General features: G+C 53.7%; 2 pseudogenes; both read left to right on the top strand.

Annotated features, from left to right (window-relative positions):
- The window catches only part of LOC141996300 (butyrophilin subfamily 1 member A1-like), a 79,055-nt pseudogene extending 56,938 nt beyond the window's left edge, over nucleotides 1-22,117 (top strand).
- Nucleotides 5,003-12,384, top strand: LOC141995773 (butyrophilin subfamily 1 member A1-like; annotated as a pseudogene).
- Nucleotides 22,118-22,341: the final 224 nt, after the last annotated feature.

The raw sequence follows: 22,341 nt of genomic DNA, 5'->3' as shown, positions 1-22,341 counted from the left end.
ACGGATGCAGCACCCCCCTGACCTCGGCTTGCTGGGCAGGGGTGAGCTGATCCGAGAGGGGGATTGTTTCCAGGGGGGAACCAGCTCTGGTCCCAGGGAATAGATCTACTAAAGGGTCATCTCCCTGCTCCTCCCACTGACCACACACAGCTAACACCACATTCCCCCTGGCATAATATGGCTTCATCATATTCACATGGTACACCCGGCGGTGGTGGGCCCGGTTCGACAGCTCCACCACATAGTTTACCTCATTGAGCTGCTTGACGACCTTGAACGGGCCCTCCCAGGCGGCCTGTAGTTTGTTCTTTCTCACGGGGATGAGAACCATCACCTGATCCCCGGTGGCGTAGGCACGGGCCCGCGCCGTGCGGTCATACCAGACCTTCTGCTTCCTCTGGGCTCTGGCCAGATTCTCCCTGGCCAGGCCCATGAGTTCAGCCAGTCTCTCTCGGAAGGTCAGGACATACTCCACCACTGACTCTCCATCGGGAGTGGCCTTCCCCTCCCACTCGTCTCTCATCAGGTCCAGGGGGCCCCTCACCCTCCTTCCATATAACAGTTCGAAAGGCGAAAATCCGGTAGACTCCTGGGGCACCTCCCTGTACGCGAACAGCAGGTGAGGTAAGTACTTGTCCCAATCCTGCGGGTGCTGGTTCATAAAGGTTTTCAGCATCATCTTTAGCGTCCCGTTAAACCTCTCCACCAGCCCATTGGACTGGGGGTGATACGCTGAGGCCCAGTCATGCCGGACCCCACATTTCTCCCACAAGCACCGGAGCAGGGCCGACATGAAGTTGGAGCCTTGGTCTGTCAAGACTTCCCTGGGGAACCCCACTCGGCTGAAAATGGTCAGGAGCGCATCTGCCACGGTGTCTGCTTCAATGGAAGCTAAGGGCACTGCCTCGGGGTAGCGGGTGGCGAAATCTACCACCACCAGAATGTATTTCTTCCCCGACCGGGTCGTCTTGCTGAGAGGCCCCACGATGTCCATGGCCACCTTCTGGAAAGGCTCCTCTATGATGGGCAAAGGTCTCAACGCCGCTTTCCCCTTGTCCCGGGCCTTCCCCACCCTCTGACAGGGGTCACAGGATCGGCAATACTGCCGGACCGTGGTAAAGACCCCGGGCCAGTAAAAGTTCTGTAGCAACCTCTGCCGGGTGCGCCGGATTCCCTGGTGCCCTGCGAGGGGGATGTCATGGGCCAGGGACAGGAGCTTGCGGCGGTACTTCTGGGGGACCACCAGCTGCCTCCTGATCCCACAGGACTCCCCTTCCCCTGGGGGAGCCCATTCTCGGTACAGGAACCCCTTCTCCCACAGGAACCTCTCCTGGCAGCCTCTCCTCATGGTCCGTCCCTCACTGAGGTCGGCCAGGTCCCTGAGCTTCTGCAAGGAGGGATCTTTCCTCAACTCGGCCTGGAACTCAGCGGCTGGGGAAGGGATGGGGCCCGGTTCCCCCTCCGTGGCCAGGTCTGAGGCCGCAGCCTCTCTGAGCCGTGCCCCTCGGCGCTCCCTCCCCACCCGAGTAGGGTCTCGCGCCTCCAGTGTGGTACCCTCCCCAGGGTCAGGTCGCAGTGCCCCTCGCCGGCTCTGGCTACGGGTCACAACCAGGGCGGTCTGGGGGTCGCTTGGCCAGTCCTCTAGGTCTCCCCCCATCAAAACTTCAGTGGGCAAATGGTGGTGTACCCCCACATCCTTGGGGCCCTCCTTGGTCCCCCATTTCAGGTGTACCCTTGCCACGGGCACCTTAAATGGGGTCCCGCCCACCCCCGTCAGGGTCAGGTAGGTGTTGGGCACCACCCGATCTGGGGCCACCACCTCGGGCCGGGCCAGCGTCACCTCCGCGCCCGTATCCCAGTATCCATTGACCTTCCTCCCATCCACCTCCAGGGGAACAAGGCACTCTCTCCGGAGGGACAGCCCCGCACCCACCCTGTAAACCGAGCACCCTGAGTCCAGAGCCTCCAGCCCTCTGGCGGGGCTGGCTGGGGGTACTCTTCCCTCCTGAGCAGGTGGCAAACTGGTAGCCCCCCTTTCCTGGGTCGCCTGCCCCTCGTCCAGCTGAGTCCCTACCCAGTTAACCCTGGGTAGGTTGGGTCTGCTCAGTTTGTCCCTGAGCCCGGGGCACTGGGCCCGTACGTGGCCTCTCTGGCCACAGTGATAGCAGCTCAGGTCACGTTGGTCCCCTCGAACGGGTCGGAGGGGCCCGACACCAGGCGTTCCCCTTTGGAGGGGGTTCTCCCTATTTCCCCGCTGGGAGGCCCCATGGTGACTCTCTCTCTGCATCGGGGGGGGCCTGTTCTTTTGGGACTCCTCCCGGCTACCCCCTGACCGACTGTTCACAAACTCGTCGGCCAGCTGCCCTGCATGCTGGGGGTTCGCGAGCTTTTTGTCCACCAGCCACAGCCTCAGGTCGGAAGGGCACTGTTCATACAGGTGCTCCAGTACAAACAGGTCAAGCAGGTCCTCTTTAGTTTGGGCCCCCGCTGTCCACTTGCGGGCATATCCCTGCATCCTGTTGACCAGTTGTAGGTAGGTGACCTCAGGCGTTTTACGCTGACTCCGGAACCTTCTCCGGTACATCTCGGGGGTCAGCCCAAACTCACGGAGCAGAGCCTGTTTGAACAGTTCATAGTCCCCTGCCTCTGCCCCTGTCATCCGGCTGTAGACCTCCACGGCTTTGGGGTCCAGTAAGGGGGTGAGGAACTGGAGCCTGTCTGCAGGGTCAACCCTGTGCAGCTCGCAGGCATTCTCAAAGGCCGTCAGGAAGCTATCTATGTCCTCCCCCTCCTTCCGCTGGGCCAGGAAGCACTTATCAAAGCTCCTTGCAGTCTTGGGTCCCCCCTCACTCACCGCAGCCGGGGCCCCACTGCTCCTCAGCCTGGCCAGCTCCAGTTCATGCTGTCTTTGTTTCTCCTTCTCCTGCTGCTCATGTTGACGCTCCCTCTCCTTCTCCTGACGCTCCCTCTCCTTCTCCTGACGCTCCCTCTCCTTCTCCTGACGCTCCCTCTCCTTCTCCTCCTGCTCATGTTGACGTTGTTTCTCCTTCTCCTCCTGCTCATGTTGACGTTGTTTCTCCTCATGTTGACGTTGTTTTTCATGATCCTCCAGCTCCCTCATTTTCCTCTCCCTCTCCCATTCCAGCCGCATCCGCTCCAGGGATGGGGAGCTCCGCTGGGAGGATCCCCTGCTGGCTGCTGGGGTCAGGGGGCCCTCGGTATTCGCTGGGCTTCCCACAACCCCTCCCCCAGGCATAGGTAGGAAGGGTCTCGGGGTGTCCTGGGCAGCAGTCTGACCCCTCCCAGCCTGGTCAGGCCCCAGGGCCCACGCTGCGTCCGCCGGGCGGCTTCCCTCAGGGACAGGGATCGGGTCATCCAAGCGATCCCTCTCCTCCAGCTGGGCAATCAGCTGTTCCTTGGTGGACCTCCCGACGCGCAGCCCCCTCTGCCTGCACAGCTCCACCAGGTCGCTCTTAAGGCGTTTAGCGTACATCTCCCGGCTGGCCACTCGCAGGCCGGGCAGCTGTCCACGGTTTCCAGGAAAAGCCCCTAGTGTGCCAGTCCTTCTTGAGGTCACCACCTCTTTGCCAGGGTCGAGTTGCAGACTCCTCCGCCCCTGGGACCGCTCGCTGCAATCCCCCGGGGGACCCTGTTACTGCAAAAGTCCTTCTCTCTGGTGACACACTCCCAGGGGTTAACCGCCCCCTGAAACCGTCTCTCTCTCTGAATCTTCAGCACGCCTGGTCCCCGTCAATCCCCCTTCGTTTTACTGTTCCCCAGTCACTTACTGCAGGAAGCGCCGTTCACGGGGTGCAGTAGATCCCACCGCTGCCACCAGTTGTCACGGAGTGTGGGGGAGTCCAGGCCCTGCACCCCTCTTCCTGGGATTCACTGAGACTCTCAGCCAGCCAGTAAAACCGAAGGTTTATTGGACAACAGGAACACAGTCCAAAACAGAGCTTGTGGGTACACCCAGGACCCCTCAGTGAAGTCCTTCTGGGGGAGCAGGGAGCTTAGACCCCAGCCCTGGGGTTCCCTGTGTTCCTCCACCCAGCCCCAAACTGAAACTAAACCCACCGAGCAGGTTCCCTGCTGCAGCCTCCATCCACATTCCTGGGCAGAGGTGTTACCTCCCCCTCCCCCTCCTGGCTCAGGTGACAGGCTCTCAGGTCTCCCGTCCCCAGGGCACATTCCCAGGTCAACACTCCCCCCTCCCTGCTGCGTCACATCGTCACAGCGGGCCCCATTGTGCTGTGCCCTGGACACACCAGTAGTGAGGAACCATCCTTGCCCTGGAGAGTTTACAGATTTAAAATTTTTATTAAGATGATGTTTTTTAAAAAAGTGAACAGTACAGAATTTAAGCACAGAAGTTTCAGGTTATCAGGGAATAACGTACAGATTATCAAGGGCTGCGAAGTTCGGTTTAAGATCGGGTGGCTAAGGAATACATAATCTGCAATATCCCCGACTGGGGGTAAAAGGTTAACGGGTCAAAGGACAGACATTGAGATATGAGGGCATGTTGTTCATATAATGGCTATGTTCAGGTGTGGAGTATAGTGAGTGAATACGATGATGAGGATGGATTGACCCTCTTTTGGTGAGATTTAACGTTCAGTGAGTTTATGGCTCCAGTTCATATGGTCCAACGGACAAAGTCTCTCGGTCCCTCTCTCATAGTTGATGCACCATGTCGCTCCACCTCATGCCCCCTGGCACTGTCAGTGGCCGGTGATGTGTTCAGTGTAGATGTCCTATTGCAATCTAAATTACACCAGACATCTCCACAGGTGCAGCCATGGTGTGAGTGTGGTATGGACCGGCTGCTGGCCCAGTGACATCTGACCCTGCTCGGAGCCAGGCAGGCGAGACCTGTGGGGGAAATCCCTTCCCTTCTGGTGCTTGTTACCTCCTCCCCACTGCCCTGTGTCGCTGTCACCGCGTCCCACTCACTCACCATCTGGTTGGTTATTTCTCCTGTTCCCCAGACCCAGCTACGATGATGGGGAAGGTTCCCTCGTTCTCTCCCGGCTCCACAGTGAGCTCCGCTCTGCCCGGCTACGTCGCTCTCTGCCTCGCTCTACAGGTTCACAGTCTGGTGTCAGGTAGGAGCTCTGGGCTCCTCGCTGGGTTTGCTGATGTTCTCTTGCTGGTCATCACCATCCACCTCGCTTCCCTGCCTTGTCTCGTAAACCACGTCTGCTTTTTGCAGGGCCAGCCCTAGACCAAATGGTGCCCTCGGCGAGGAGCGTTTCTTTATTGCCCCCCCCTTCCATTTGTTAAATTTTTGAATACTTTTCTTTTATTGTATTTGTAGCCCATTTCATGGCTTTGATGCACGATTTGCATGCATGATTTATCCCTGTCATATAAGACAATAAATGGGCATGCTAGGATCTGTACATCTGTATCTATTCATGCCTATATAAGCAAAAAAAAAAAAAGTTTCCTCAAAGAAAATTTTTAATTGTAGGAATAACTGGAATGTACTCACATCTATACTTGAAACATTTCACTTCAAACATTCTGTTTTCCCTTTTGTCACTAACAGACACAGGACCCCAAGCCTGGCACCCCCCGAGCCTGGCGCCCACCAATCCTGGCACTCCAGGTGATTGGCTGGGTCGCCTGCCCCTAAATCCAGCCCTGGTCTTTTGCTCTTTACACAACGACCATAAACCACAGAGCACAGCTGGGTCCTAGTGATGGTGTTTATCTATACACAATCTAGTCAGGCCTAGTTATACACACGCTGCTGCTCTGACTGGAGGCTTCTAAGACATAGAACATGGTGAGCGCCGTTACTGGGCTCACAAACTATTTAAAGGGACACTACACAATTCCGCTACACTACACCGCTGGACCATGTAAGTCACAGATCAGACTCTTCAGCCACAAACAAATCATGACTTCCCAACTCCCCAGTTATGAAATTAAAACCCACAAGTCATTCACACTGCACTAGGCACAGCCGTCTAGGGGTGAGAGTGAGGCCTTCTTCATTCTGTGCCCTCAGTGAAAGTCTTATCGTATCCCATGGCACCCCCGGAGCTGCCCCCACAGCTACACAGACATTTTGGTTCCCTCCTGCTGTGGTTTCCATTCTGCTAATTTAACCAGCTCTCTTTGTCGCTCTGGATGCTGAGTCTCTGCCCAGAGACCCCCCCTTTCTGTTCAGTTCCACAATGGCTGGTTCTCTGCCCCCTGCACTTTTCTATCTGCCTCCTTCTCCCTCTTCATTATCTGACTTCTGACTTTACCTGCACAGTGGCAATGATCTCTTTTCACATCCTGCTGGCCCTTACACCATCCTTACAGCAGTCAGGGAGGGCACTGCACTGGAGCAGCATGAAAAGTCCTCGGTGTGTCAGAGAACCAGCCCCCCCTCCCCATTACCCATTATACCCAAGGTGCTTGTGAGAAGTGTTCAGCCCTGTTCAGCGATGATAGGGACAGTGTATAACATTCACCTGTGAACTCTGGGTGACAGATATGGCAACCACATGCCGTATTTGGGGACTATCAAATTAACATCATGAATATTCTGTCTATTCTGCACCCTCTCCCTAGATAGTATCTGTGATGGGTTCGGTCACAGAGACCCCCTGGAGACTGTCACCTGATGCTCTGGGGTACCACAGAGAACAACCCTCCTGCCAGAACGGGTGCCCCTCCACTCTTGTCTTGCTGAGCCAGACACTCCAATTCGGCTCCAGCCCAGACTCAGAGGTTGGGCCACGCCCCTCTGCAGTTCACAGAAACTGAGATTCACTCAGCCGTGGGGCTTCTCAGTTAACAGGGACTTTCCCAGCGCCCAGTGTTCAGCCTTTCTGGGAGCCTGAACCCCAAATAAATCCATTTTACTCTGTATAAAGCTTATACAGGGTAAACTCATAAAATGTTCACCCTCTATATCACTGAAAGAGAGACGTGCACAACTGTTTTTCCCCCAGGTAACAATTACTTGCACTGGGTTTATTAATAAACAAAAACGATTTTATTAAGTATAAAAAGTAGGATTTAAGTGGTTTTAAGTAATAACAGACAGAACAAAGTAAATCATAATGCAAGATAAACCAAAACACGCACGGCTCAGCTTAATACACTAAGAAATCAGTTACAGATGATAACTTCTCACCCTCGATGTTATTTCAAGTAAAATGCTTCCCAGGTCAGTTGCCTTTTCTGACCTGGGTCCAGCCTGTTCTCTCCCACCCCTGTAGTCACAGTTCTTTTGTTTCCAGATACTTTCAGGTATCTCCTTGGGGTGGGGAGGCCATCTCTTAAGCCAGATGAAGACCCTCATTGTTTACTTCCCCCGCCTTATATAGAATTTCCCTAAGGCGGGGAAACCCTTGTTTGGAATCCCACCCCCACTCTGGAAAAGTACCCGCTTCAAGATGGATTTCAGTATCAGGTGACATGGTCACATGTCTGTGTAAGACCCCAGTCTCCATTCTTCCTAGGTTGCCTGACCCATACACAGGAAGGCTTTAAGGTAAACCAGGCCATTTACAGCCAATTGTCCTGTCAATGGCAGTCACCAAGTTCCTGATGCCCCATTGACTGCCCTCACCTGGTCTGACTACACCAGTAATACAAGTTCATACCTCATATTTCTATAAGAACGATAGATGCATACAAATAGGAAAATCAAATGCAGCACATTATAACTTTTTCAGTGATATGTTACAAGAGACCTTTTGCATAAAGCACATTCCAGCTATGTCATTTTCAGATTCATAAGCCTATTTTCATAAAGCATACGGAGTGGAACTTCACAGTATCGATCCGTTCTATATGTATCTTTGTGGGCTCCGGACTGTAATCTACTCCGTGGGGGAGGGTTACCCCATCTCCTGCAGGATATACAAATGATGGGGCGTAATTTCTTGTGGGACAGATAACAGCTCCAGAGAAGTACCAGCCCTGCCACCTTTCCCCCAGGATGGATGCTCAGAGCATGGAGGTGAGATGGTTCAGGTCCCCGTACTCTGCAGTTGTGCATCTGTACCACGATGGGCAGGATCAGTGTGGGGAGCAGATGCCAGAATATCAAGGAAGGACTGAGCTCTGAAAAGACCACATCACGGATGGGAGTGTTTCCCTGAGAATACGCGATATCCGACCCTCCGACGATGGACAGTACAAGTGTTTTTTTCAGTCTAGAGTGGCTTATGAAGACGCTTTATTGGAACTACAGGTGGCAGGTCAGTAACTTGTTGTGATACTTTGATGTCTTCAATAGGGTCATAAGTGGATCAAAGATTCATTGTGAGATGACACCTGATTTATCTCATTACAGAGGGGCAGTAGCTCTGCTCTGGTGAAGGTTTATTCTAGTTGACTGTTTTTTCTAAGGGCTCTAAAATCCACACAAATACTCAGATTGTCTCGAAGAGTGTTGTGACTCTTTGGAGTCTGGGGTAGCATTCATGGGTTACATTTACGGGGTTAATAAAATACACAAACACGCCTAAAAAGTTGGGTGATATGAATATGTTGTGTTTATTACAACTCTCTTGTGCACCCCTGGGGCCGAACAATAGCTGATCCTCCTCACACTAATGTCTGGCCTCATGTCTGGCACCCACAGGGTAACCGTGGTTGATATACAGGGTCCTGTAGCCCACCGCCTGCCACTGGGGCTTGGCTGCCCGTGGGTGCACCCACTAATTTTTCTCCATGGGTGCTCCAGCCCCGCAGCACCCACGGAGTCGGCGCCTACGCCCCTGTCCTCTCCCTCTCTCCACCCTCCTCCCTCTGGAACACCCAGCCCTTCCTCTGCCTGAGGCAGGTGTTAAAGGGGCTTCTCTAAAGCCCAAGGGGATTACAAATATGTTTCTAAAATTACCTTTGCAAGTGAAAGTAGTGGAAGAGTTTAGCCTCCCTGCCCATCAGTTAAACTGTGCACAGCTCCTTCCAGTGGTTCTTATTCAACCCTTCAGACCTGCCGCGAAGTGTCTGTGGCGAGAGGCACGGTCTGTGTTCATCAACGGGAAAGCCAGTCCCTTGTCCCTGCTCAGGAGCTGGCAGGATTATGGGGCCGCTCACCCAGCCTCACTGGAGAATGTGAAGCAGGTGCACATATGCTAGACCAGCAATACGTGAGAGGCAGGGTTACCTGGTGGATAGAGCCGTCGACTGAGCGTCAAGGGACAGGGTTCCAGTCTTTCCTTTGCTACTGAGCTGTGCAAGAATTTGGGCAAGTCTCTGTGCCTCTGTTTCCTCGCTCACCCTTTCTCCATCATGCCTGTTGAGACTGTAAACTCTTCAGCGCAGACTGTCTCCTAGGATGTGTGCATGACGCCCAGCCCGCTGGGGACCCAGTCTCAGCTGGGACCTCTAATTGCTTCTGTAAGACAAACAATCATAGCCCACAGCTCTGGCACACTTGTATGTGTGTTTTCGTCATTTCCATGTGCCTCTGGAGACATGTGGGGCCAGTGTGAATGGCACGGGAGGCGGCTCTTGTCAGCAGGGTTCGGTCACTGAGGCACTCCCCTGGGCAGTTGCCCGGCTCCCGCCCGGCCAAGGCATGGGGAGGCTGGGACTTTGCAGCTGGCCAGTGAGTTCCTGACTCACCTTCCTCAGGGTGGGCTATTGCTTAAGGGCTGCAGGTCGGAGAGGGGTTTTTCAGAGTGGCCACCAGAGTGACTGCACACACTTAGGCCACCAAAAAAATTATTGTGAGAACCCCTGCTAGCCTGTGCTTTTCTGGTGAAGACTCCCGAGTGGAAATGGCACCAGACACCCATCCCTTCTTTGTCTCTCCTGGGCGATTGTTTTCCCTCTCTAGGATGGTCTGTATGCAATTTCCAAGCAACCTAAGGGCCTCTCTGCCCACAGACTGACCCCGCAATAAAGAAATCCATTTGAATTCACAAGACACTTGCTTCAAATTAAGATAATTTTATTTCAGTTTAGCTCATCGGTAATAAAAAATCCCCAGTGTGACCTTATCAAGTGTTTGCGACAGCCCCCATCTCTCCCCCGACCCAGCCCTGCCCCTTCCACCTGAGGCCTCATCCCCTCTGTGCCCAATGGAGCCCAGCTCACATTGTGGGCTTGGCCCCTGCCCTGTGCCCCCAGGCCCCTTCCATTGTGGCCACTGGTCCCTGCCCCAGGTTAGCACCCCTCGTCCCCCCCCGGGAGGCCGGGCAGTGCAGCTCCAGCCTTTCCAAGCTGGAGTGCCAATGTAATGGCAAAAACAGCAGCCAGCAAATTTTCCTACCCCTGGTGCTCCAGGGCCGGGAGGGCTGGAGTAGGAAAATTTGCTGGCTGTTGTTTTTGCCATTACACTGGGCAGTGTGGCCACAGCCCTCCTGGCCCCAAAGCACCAGGCTGTCGACCAGTACATTGGGAGGGCCCAAGGGACCAGCCCTCCCGGCCACGGAGCACCACGCGGCCCTGGACTGTGGGGAGGCCAGACAGCGTGGCCGCAGCCCTCCTGGCCCCAAAGCACTGGGCTGTTGGGCAGCAAGGCCCCTGCCTTCCCGGCCCCGGTGTGCCAGGACTCCGAAGCCGGGCAGAGCAGCCCCAGCCCCCCTGGCCCCAGAGCATCAGCAGGCTGGCAGCCCCGGAAGAGCCGGACACCTGCAGAGTGAGAAGCCGGACGGGGAGAAGGGGCGGAGTGTGGCTGGGCCACATCCTGGCTGTTTGGGAAGGCTCAGCTTTCCCTGCCGCCCATGGTTTGTGTTTCTGTTTTGGTGAGTGTATTTCCTGGCTCTGAGAGGTATCAGTTTTCTGCTACCCATTTCAGCATTCTGGAAGGATACAAGGCCCTGCCAAGGCAACCTGAATTCCCCTATAATAAAGTCTTTTGTTAGTGAATTATTTAAGGCTTGTTTACACATACACATACACTGGTTTCAATGAACTAGTGAAGAGTTTTTCAAACTGGGTCCGTGGACCCCCAGGTACTCCAGGGGGTGCACTGACCCCACTGATCAACTCCTTCCCCTTCCTCCCTCAACACCGCCTCCTCCCTCCCAGTGCTTCCTGTGTGCTGGGGAACAGCTGTTCAGCGGTGTGCAGCAGGGGCTGGGAGGGAGGGGAAGGAGCAGAGACGGGGTGTGCTCAGGGGAGGGGATAGAAAGAGGTGGGGAAGAGGAGGGGCAGGGGTGGAGCAGGGGCAGGAAGAGGTGGGGCGAGGATGGGGTCTTGGGGGAAGGGGTGGAGTGAGAGCAGGGCCTGGTGCTGAGTGGGTTGGGCGAGGGGGTTTGCTGAAAATTTGAAATCAAAATGGGGGTCCTTAGGTTGCTAAAATTTGAGAACTGCTGAACTAGGGCAAACATCCAGGTGGAACCTCTGAAACGAGTTTGGAAATGGCTTATATTGATTTAGTTTAAGTCTTGATTTAAGGGATTTGCACTTGATTAACTAAACCAGGTTAACTAAACTGGAGAAAGTTTGTGCATAGAACAGCACTGACATTAACATTAATTCTACTCTACATCAAATAGGAATCTGGCCAAATTAGGTGACCAGCTGCACTCGTGGACTCACATTCAATTATTAGTTTGATAGGAAATGGCTTTTGATAACAGTGTAATAAAGCTTTTGGCTCATTACTGGGTTATCACAAATTTATTTATTTCTTCTGTAGGTTTGGGCTCCGATCCTGACATCTCTGTAGAGGGACATCAGGATGGAGGGATCCAGGTGGTGTGTCGATCATCTGGATGGTACCCAGAGCCTGAGGCTCAGTGGAGAGATCTCCAGGGGAAGCTCTCACCATCAGCCTCTGAAAAAATATCCCAAGAGGCCGGTGGCCTGTTTCAAACAGAGATTGCCATTGTTCTAACAGAAGAGTCCAACCATAAAGTGTCCTGCTGTGTCAGGAACCCCCGACTCGACCAGGAGAGAGAGTCAGCGATTTCCATAGCAGGTCAGTGCCCGTCCGTGCCGCACACGGCTGGACTGAGATGCCACAGACATGGGCAGAAAGTATTTATCATTGTGTCTCCTATTTATTGGCCTGGACCTTCAACATGGTGAGCACTTCTTGGAAACTTCTGAATAAGCTTAGTTCTCTTTGGATATGTCTACACGGCAATTCAAAACCCATGGCTGGCCCATGCCAGCTGACTCAGGCTTGTGGAGCTTGGGCTAAGGGGCTGTTAAATTGCAGTGTAGACATCTGGGCCTGGGCTAGAGACTGAGTTCGAGGGCCCTGCAAGGTGGAAGTTGTGCCTGCTGCCTTAGGGAGCAGCCCCTCTCTGTTTTGGGTTCTTGGGTGTTAAGATTCTGGATTCTAAAAAACAAAACATTGTGTTACGCTGCAAGCTTCAGGCAAGAGTATTTAGGTTTGTATCTGACTTCTCTCTGTGCTGGAACATCGCAGTTCTCAAGGGGGTGATGAAGAGAATTCTTATTTAAAAACAAAAAGTCTCCAGAACCGAGCCTGGCAGCTACAGCCTAACTTCAGTACCAGACAAATTGGTTGATACTATGGTAAAGAACAGAAGTACCAGACACATAGGTGAACATGATTTGTTGGGGGAAAAGTCAACGTGGCATTTGTAGAGGGAAATCATGCTGCATTAATCTATTAGAATTTTTTGAAGGGGGTCAACAAACATGTGGAGAAGGGTGATCCAGTACGTGCAGGGTACCTTGACTTTCAGAAAGCCTTTGGCAAGGCCCCTCACCAAAGGCTCTTAAGCAAAGTAAGCTGCTATGGGATAAGAGGGAAGGTGCTTTCATGGATCAGTACCTGCTTAAAAGACAGGACACAAAGAGTAGGCATAGATGGTCAGTTTTCAGAAAGAAGAGAGGTAAATCGTGGTGTCCTTCAGGAATCTGTACTGGGACCAGTGTTGTTCAACATACTAATAAAAGGTCTGAAAAAGAGGTAAACAATGAGATGGTAAAACTTGCAGATGATACAAAATTACTCAAGATAGTTAAGTCCAAAACAGACTGTGAAGAATTATGAAGGGATCTCAAAAAACTGGGGAACAAAGTGGCAGATGAAATTCGATGTGGATAAATGCAAAGTGATGCACATTGGAAAACATAATCCCAACTAGACATATAAAATGATCAGGCCTTACTTACCTGTTTCTACTCAAGAAAGAGATCTTGGACTCATTGTGGATAGTTCTCTGAAAACATCCACTCAATGTGCAGTGGTATTAATAAAAGCCCTGACTTACCTCAGGGGCTGCTTTGGCACCAGAGCAGCCCAGGAGCCGGCGGATGCCAGGAATGTTAAAAGTCACAGTGACGTTGCAGGCTGTATGATTTTATGAAAATATGCTAATGAGTATGAATATAATGTAACTGGAATATGCTTCATGCAAAAGGTCTCTTGTAAGGTATCATTCCAAAGCTTATAATCTACTGAGTGTGGTCATCCTATTTGTATAAATGTATCACTCTTGTATCTGAAACTAGAAATAGGAAATATAACTCTGAGGGCCGATTGTAATTATGCAAAGTGTGGGCCATTAATGGTGGTTTGGAATCTTGATGGCTCCCATCAACCAGGACAATTGACGGTGGATGGCTCTGTTTGCAGGCAGGCCTTCCTGTGAGCCAGGCTGGGAGCAATGAAGGCTTGGGGGGGTCTCACAGTGACATGTGACCATGTCACCTGGTACCGGACTCCATCTTAAACTTGGTGCTTTTCCATTTAGAAGTGGGGGTGGGGACCCAGAGAGACAAAAGATTCCCACCTTATGCCAACGCCATATAAGGGGGTGGAACAGAACACAGGGGGCGGCCATCATGAGAAAGCCCCTCGCTACCACCTGGGCTGGAACAAGGGCTGAACCAGGGGAAAGGATTGTGCCCAGACTGGGAAGGGGCCAGTCTGTGAAATAAACTTATTGAAACATCTCGGAGGGTGAGATTTTATCTGTATTCAGTTTTATTACTGTACTAGGCTTAGATTTGCATGTTTTATTTTATTTTGCTTGGTAATTCACTTTTTTCTGTCTGTTATTACTTGGAACCACTTAAATCCTACTTTCTATATTTAATAAAATCACTTTTTACTTATTAATTAACCCAGAGTATGTATTAATACCTGCGGGGGGGGGCAAACAGCTGTGCATATCTCTCTATCAGTGCTATAGAGGGCGAACAATTTCTGAGTTTACCCTGTGTAAGCTTTATACAGGGTAAAACGGATTTATTTGGGGTTTGGACCCCATTGGGAGTTGGGCATCTGAGTGTTAAAGAGAGGAACGCTTCTTAAGTTGCTTTCAGATAAGCCTGCAGCTTTGGGGCATGTGGCTCAGACCCTGGGTCTGTGTTGGAGCAGACTGGCGTGTCTGTCTCCACAAGACAGGGTGCTGGAGTCCCAAGCTGGCAGGGTAAGCAGGGGCAGACGTAGTCTTGGCACATCAGTTGGCAGCCCCCAGGGGGTTTCTGTGATTCAACCCGTCACGGTCACCTTAGCTCTTCCCTGCACCGATGCTGCAGGTTCCGAGCACAGAATCTCACGGTGAAAATTTAGATCATGGAGCAAAATTATGTGGCTTTTTTTCAACTAGAAGGTTGCATACTTCATTGCTTATGTAGGCTGAGCCCCTCACCCCGCACTCTGGTCAGAACCCTGTAGATTTTGTCGAAAATCAGATTCCTGAAATTCCTCTCTAGTGGCTACATGCAGCTGGTTTGCAAACTTAGGCATCACTGTCCAATTTACGAAGTCATAACTGGACACCAATGCCTGCTGGCATAAATTCCCATTTGCAGGGAGGAGCAAGTGTAAATCTTCCTGCCCATTTAATCCATCCTGTTGGAGAATTTGTCCTTCAGAATGGACTTAAACCTGCCCTGCTGGGCTCTATCATTCACAGCAGTCATGACGAGGGAGTTTATGCCAAGTGAGAGAAGAAGCCCTTTCTGTGCACTTTCATAGAATCATAGAACTGGAAGGGACCTCGAGAGGTCATTAAGTCCAGTCTCCTGCACTCATGGCAGGACCAGCACCATCTAGAACATCCCTGACAGGTGTTTGTCTAACGTGCTCTTAAAAATCTCCAGTGATGGAGACTCCACAACCTCCATCAAACCTTCCACAAAAGGAAAAACTTTTTCACTAAGAGGGTGGTGAAACACTGGAATGCGTTACCTAGGGAGGTGGTAGAATCTCCTTCCTTAGAGGTTTTTAAGGTCAGGCTTGACAAAGCCCTGGCTGGGATGATTTAACTGGGAATTGGTCCTGCTTCGAGCAGGGGGTTGGACTAGATGACCTTCTGGGGTCCCTTCCAACCCTGATATTCTATGATTCTATGATTCTATGATTCCCTAGGCAATTTATTCCCATGCTTAACCCCCCTGGCAGGTAGGAAGTTTTTCCTAATGTCCAACGTAAACCTCCCTGGCTGCAATTTAAGTCCATTGATTCTTGTCCTATCATCAGAGGTTAAGGAGACCAATTTTTCTCTCTCCTGCTTGTAACAACCTTTTAGGCATTTGAAAACTGTTATCATGTCCCCTCTCAGTCTTCTCTTTTCCAGACTAAACAAACTCAGTTCTTTCAATCTTCCCTCATAGGTCATGTTTTCCAGACCCCTAATCATCCTTGTTGCTCTTCTCTGAACTCTCTCCAATTTGTCCACATCTTTCCTGAAATGTGGCGCCCAGAGCAGGACACAATACTCCAGTTAAGGCCGAATCAATGCAGTGTGGTGGGCAGTATGGAAGTCAGCAGGCTCCAGAAAAACTTTGCAGACTCCAGTGGTGCATCATTGATCGGGAGGGCTACGCTACCAGGAGCAGATGGCTGCAGGGCATCCGCTAACTGATGGACATTCATTGAAGGAACTCTGCCTGAATCCCCAGTGAAGCAGGGGACAAGAGGTCCTGATAGGCCTCGAAATACTCCATGGGTAAAGCTCACCAGTGCTGGAACCTGTGGTGGGCCTATATTTCCTACTGCTGATCTGACCAGCAATGTCACCTTTGCTTGAGCTAAGCAGTATGACCTCCATCACCGAGGAAGGTCCCACAGATTCCATGGAGGCCTCTGGTAAGGATAAGGCATTGTGGCCCGAGACCCCCATCTTGACCATGAGAGAAGCACCAGTCCTGATGCCTATAATGCTCTGTAAACAGTCCCCGATGCTGGTTTGGCGATGGAGACCAGGAGAAGGAAGATCCCAACCTTGAAACTGAGAAGCCTTGGGATTCCAGGAATAAAGTCAGAGCCAGACCAGAGGGAGCAAGTACTTGGCCTGACTCATCTGTGACCCATAACAAGGCAGGGACCAGGGCTGATAATGGAAGCAGCTCCACCTGCACTGAGTATGCCAAGGCTGGAAGCAGTATCAGTCCCAAAGTCATCAGTTGTACTGGACTGGTTGACAGTGCCGAAGTCAAGGACGGTGAAAGCTGTTGAGATCTCCCACACCAACCTCGATACTGGCCCTGATTCAACAGCCTGTTCAGCCAATGGGGCGATAGATGGCATAGCCCTGGGCCAAAGGAGAGGTTGGGGTGAAAGGCAAAGGAGGTCTGTGGCTGCCTGGAATGCCACCGACACGGAGACAGTCAGTGCCACCATCATCCTCTTTGGTGCCAGACTCCACAGATGCCCTGGGGCCGGAACCAGAGCCCATAATACCAGGTCTCTAATCTCTCCACATGGTACCAGGGAAAGGTTAGAGGCACCCATGCCATATTGCACACGAGCACCAACCCTGTGCAAAGTGAAAGAGTCTCCTGGAGTCTCAGTTGGTCTTATGAGATCCTTTCCTTGGTGCATGCAATGGGGAACAGCTCCCCCGTTTCTTGAGAGAGGCACCTGCTCTGGACTGCGAAGCAGCAGTGCTCTCAGAGCCCGAGGGCCACTTCCAGTCAGACAAGGACCTCACAACGAAAGCAGGTCACATAGCCTGGTCAAGCAGGTGCTGCTTTAGGCAAAGGTCTCGAGCCACTTGAGTCCATTTCATGACTGAGCAACGCTTCTTTAACGTGGGCCTCACACAGGCACGGCAAGCACCATGTGTGAGGATCACTGCTGGGGACATGAACGACAATGTTTGTCCCTGATGAGGGCATCACCGAGGAAAAACTTAACTAATACCACCATAGGCGCTGACTTCCCCGTTTCCCCTGTGTGCTCGACCTCCCTCTACCCCTGGCCCTGACCCCACTCCACCCCTTCCATACGGCCCCGCCCCACCCCACCTCTTCCCACCCTAGCCCCACCCCCCATGCCAACCCCTTACCCCAAGGCCCCACCCCAACTCTGCCTCCTCCCTGCCCCTATTCCAACCCCTTCCCCAAGGCTCACTGAGCTGTCATTCTCAGGACAAGTCCTACCAAAATTTGAAAAGCTGGTTACAACATTCCGATTCTCCAGAAGAGTAGCTGATTTTAATGAGATGCATATTATTGTTAACAGCTCCGCCATAGCGCTCTTAGGTCATTTCACAACTCTTGGGCATTTGCAACCTGGCAAGGATCTCCTCTGGTCTTGGTGACGTCTGGCTCTTTCATTAATCAGTCTGTTCTATTATCTCTGCTTCACACCTCAAGCCCTGATGTTCATTTCTTGAAAAGAGCAGCTCCAGGGCTGGTCTCTTCCCACCACACTCAGTGTGGTAAAAACTGTTGCAAAGAAATCAGTCTCTCAGCATTGTCATTACCCTCCTCAATTGTTCCCTTTATTTGTTTTATATTTTTGGCTATTCCCTCTTCTAATTCCATTTTAACCCCCTAATTCCTATCATTCGCTTCACCCAGTGTACTTAATGTGGCTTTCTACTGGCTTCACAGGGTTAATACTTTTCATTTGCTGAAGGATCCCTCTTTAGCTCTAACAACCTCTTGCTCCTGACCAGGTGGCCAGATGCGGTTACTGTACTGTATTTCTTCCTTTCCTTTTCCTTTGCTGCCCAGGAGGCTTCCTTGCTTTAAGGTCTTTTTCACTCACTTCCCTTCTGCAAGGTAATGTGATACTGACTCATTTCTCTCTGTTTTATTTTCAGACAAACTCCAGGCTGAGCTCAGTAAGTTCCATTCCCCCCAGTACGACCCTTGGGTGACATTGTCTCCTGCTCAGTGTGTCTGTGTCCAGGGGCGTTCTTACCCCTCTCTCTGTGCTTGGTTGCAGGGTGGAGAAGCGCCCGGCTCTACACAGGTACTGTACATACCGCTGGTATTGTATCCATGGTGAGACCCACCTTCCCCTGGGAGCTCTCTGCTCCTTTCCCTGCACAGAGTGTTTCCCTGTGACATTCAGTCGGCTGGAAATAGCAATGTCACTGGGGGCAGACGAAACGCAGATTTATTGCTGAGCACAGGGACACACTCCCTTTGGGAAAGGGCTGATTAGTGATGAAATATGTCCCCTAGTGTCCCCTTCCCAGGGCCGTACCTGGGTTCTGCAGGATGGGCATTCTTATCTGCCCATCACTGGCACTGAACGGCTCAGCTCTCTCTTCCCAACGGCAGGATTTCCATGCTCAGACGGATCTCTACCCACAATGTTCTTCTCGTGTAACAGGACAAGACAAGAGCTGTTCAGCATCCCCCTGGCTCTGGGGTGAGGCAGGCCCTGTCCCCACTGCAAGGGCAGACAGGTTTTTATAACCAGCTTGTGACACTCCCCTGACCCAGTTGCCACAAATTGTGCCATACGGCAGCTTTTCTGCCTCACACCTGTGGCTATGTGCGTGTTTTCACCTGGCTCGCAGCCTGACCATGTGTGTGTACTCGAGCAGGCTGGGAGAGTCTGGCAGCTCCAGCAGGGATGAGAGAGTCGAGAGGATGTGCACGCACATTGTAGCACCGGGAGCCCCGGGCTCCTCGCACGCCAGGGTATCCTAATGCACTGAGCCGGGGGGGGGCAGGGCTGGATGAACTAAACTGATGGGAAAAGCTCCTTCCTCTCAGTTTAGAGCATCTCCGTGAAAGTGCTACGGCGGCACAGCTGCATCGGTGCAGGATTTTAAGCGAAGACCTGCCCTTAGACTGTGATTCACAAACGCCAAGACATGAGGTGAGGAGATGCCTACGCTAGACAGTAGGAGATGCGGATGAAAGGGGTGTGTGCTAAGCCCTGCCTCTCTCGTGGAGATGGGCACCTATCTCTGCTCAGTGATCCACAAAGGGAACCCCTTTCTTGGAGTCAGGCTGCTTAGCACCTACGGCAGATCTTGTGGGAATGAATTGGACGCCTTCCTCACACCACACAAACCGGCCGGGGTGGAGGAGCTGGCAATGACTTGTAGCCCCTTGGTTAAAGCCATCACCTGGGAGACCCTGCTTCAATTCCCGCTTCTGCCCAAGGCAGGGAAGGATTTGAACAGGGGCCTTCTAGCTCTCGGGGTAGGGCCCTAACCCCTGGGGTATGAGTTAGTCTGTTCTGAGACCTCCTCTCTCTGGAAGCTGTTCCACGACGGACTGAATAATTAAAGATCATTGGGCACAGGTGCCGACTTTCTTCTTTCTGGGTGGGTGCTCCACCCCCACCCCAAGGCCCTGCCCACACTCTGCCCCTTCCCCCAAGGCCCTGCCCTTGCTCCATCTCTTCCTGCCCCCGCTCTGCCCCACACCAGCACCTCCCGCCCACTGCCAAACAGCTGGGCCCACCAAACAGCTGATTGGAGGGTGGCTGATGGGCACCCACTGTTTTGTTTCTGAGGGTGCTCTAGCCCCGGAGCACCCACGGAGTCGGCACCTGTGATTGGGTCAGAGAGCGCAAGTATGCGTCTGACTCTACAGCTGGGGGGTTAGAGCACCCCCCGGCGAGGGGGGAAGCCAGGGTCCGTCCCTGCACCAATGGCCCTTTATTTATCCACCATGGAAAATCCTCAGCAGGAGAGAGTGCGGGAGCCCCCCACCTCCGCCTCGCCTCGTGGTCAAAGCGCTCTCCTGAGACTGGCGGAGCCCTGTTTCAGTTTAAGCTCCCCCTCTGCCCGAGGGGAGCAGGGACTGGGAGTCCCCCCATCCTAGGGGAATGCTCTGGCCCCTGGGTTAAAATGTATGAGGGAAGCCCTCCCCAGCCAGCTGCTGCGTGGCCTCGCCTGAGGGACCCGGTCTGAGAGCGTCCCTGAGCTCGCCTACCAAACTAGCTGGGACGGCTGGACCCCGATCTTCCCCCAGCCTGTGGATCACGCTGGGGCTCAGGCCGGGGAATAGGCGTCCACGCGCCTGGAGGGAGGCAGCCGTGGTCATGGCTGGAGGGAGAAACACAGGCACCGAGGGAACTTTTACTGCACAAACTTCGACTGCGAGTGAGTTTTGGCAGCTCTGGGGTCAGCAGGAGGTTTGTGCCTCACCGTGGAGCTGAAACCAGGGACTTAGGCCCCGAGCTCCTTTTGTGCCGCCCTAGGTGACCCCGGAGCCCGTGGACTGTCCTGTTGACAGCCCCTGGGATCTGTGCCCTCAGTCATTCAGATCCAGGTGAAGATCCCCCTCCGCCCGTGTAGCAACCAGCACAACGGGGAACCGGCTTGAGTGGCCTCAGAGCCCCAGCAGCTCCCACAGTACCTGCCCCTCCCCTTCCTTTGCTGCCCCCCCATGTCTGCCTCCTGCCCCAGCCCTGAGCACCTTCCTCTGCCCCCGGCACCTGCCGTCATGAGCAGTGGGCGCAGCTTCCCTTGGGGGAGGCTAGCCCCCCGTCTCACCTCTTCCACCCGCTGCCCTGCCCACACTCCACCCCCACTCGCCCCAGGCCTCTCTCCCCACCTCCCTCCCCCACTTGGCCGTCACTCGATGCATCCCACCTCACCCCCTGCCCCCGTGAGACCCCCGCCCACCGCTCACCGCATCTCGTCCTCGGGATGGCGAGCAGTGGGCGGGGGGTGAGGAGGGACACAGTGAGGGGCGGGGGGGGCTCATGGGGAGGGGGGAGGAGAGGAGGGAGGTGGTGGGCGGCAGGGACCTCGGGAGCGGAAGGGGGGGAAGTGGGGAGGGGCTCCCTCACCTGGTGGCAGCGGCTGTGCCAGGGGTGTTCTCCACCGCCCAAGCCTGCCCTTCCCGCTCCCCTAACCCTTCCCCCTCTGCCTGTGCCAGTCCTACCCCCGCCACTCCTCTGCCCCCATTACTTCCCTCCTCCCAGCCCCATGGCACCTGCCACTCCTCTCTGCTCCCCTCGTGCAACCCACCCTCAGCCCCCTCAACACACCCTCCCCCGACTCCCCTCCGTCCCTGTCTCCCCTCCCCCCATGTCCTTCCCCTTGACCCGACCCCCTGGCACCTGCCCCTCCCCTCCCCCCTTTGGTGCCCACCCCTCCCCTTCCCCATCACCCTGGCACCCACTCCTCCCTTCACCCTCTGCACCCCGGTACGTGCCCTCCCTGGTGCCTGCTCCATCCCTGGCCCCCACCCTTTCGTCCCCCTCTGATTCCTTGGTGTCTGCCTCATGCCCCCCTATTGCCCCTGGAGATCTCCCCCTTCCTTCCCTTCCACTCCTGCTCCCCACCCCCTCCCCCTGCCCCTGTCCCCCGGCATTAGCTGAGCTCCGACTCCCCTTAAGGGTGAGGAACCCCATATCACAGTGATTAATGGGCACGTGGGTGAATTGCCCTTTGATCCCAGTGACCAGCCCCTGCCCCCAGCACTGACTCTGATTCTCTCCCCAGTGGATGTGACTCTGGATCCAAACACGGCTCATCCCAGCCTCGTCCTGTCTGAGGATCAGAAAACTGTGACATACGATGAGAGACGACAGGATCGACCTGACAATCCTGAGAGATTCAATACTTATCCGATTGTCCTGGGCACAAATGGATTCACAGGCGGGAGGTTTTACTGGGAGGTGGAGGTGGGAGACAAAATAAACTGGACTGTGGGGGTTTGTAGGGAATCTGTGATCAGGACAGGGAAGGTCAGACTCACTCCTGGGAATGGATACTGGGCTGTGTGGCTGAGGGATGGAAAATACGAGGCCTGCACCTCCCCCCCCAAGATCCCCCTCCCCACAGGCATCAGGCCCAGCCGGGTGGGGGTTTTCCTGGACTATGAAGCAGGCGAGGTCTCATTTTACAGTGTGACTGACAGGTCCCATCTCTTCCCTTTCACTGACACCTTCTCCGGGACGCTCCGTCCTTATTTTTATGTTGGTTACAAAGAGGAGGGTAAAAACACTGCTCCCCTAATAATCTGTCCTGTCCCAGCTCAGGCCAAAGGGAATCTTTGTCCCTGAGAGTGACAGCCGTGGCAGAGACTATCCCCTCCCAGCGCTGACCAGCCCCCAGCCCTGTTCCCATGGGGATGGTACAAAGGGTATCACCTGCCTGCCCCCTCCCTCAGTTCCCAGTCCCAGGCCTGTGAGCTGGGGGAGAGGAGGGGGCAGAGAAGGGGGTGCGGGGAGCAGGCTGCTGGGCTGTGGGGGTGCAGGGACAGAGGGCGGTGTGGGGGTGCAATGTC

Source organism: Natator depressus, chromosome 11, assembly GCF_965152275.1.
Source record: "Natator depressus isolate rNatDep1 chromosome 11, rNatDep2.hap1, whole genome shotgun sequence".
In the NCBI taxonomy this organism is placed as follows: Eukaryota; Metazoa; Chordata; order Testudines; family Cheloniidae; genus Natator; species Natator depressus.
The sequence above is the reverse complement of the archived record's forward strand: the minus strand, read 5'-3'. Positions and strand labels throughout refer to the sequence as shown.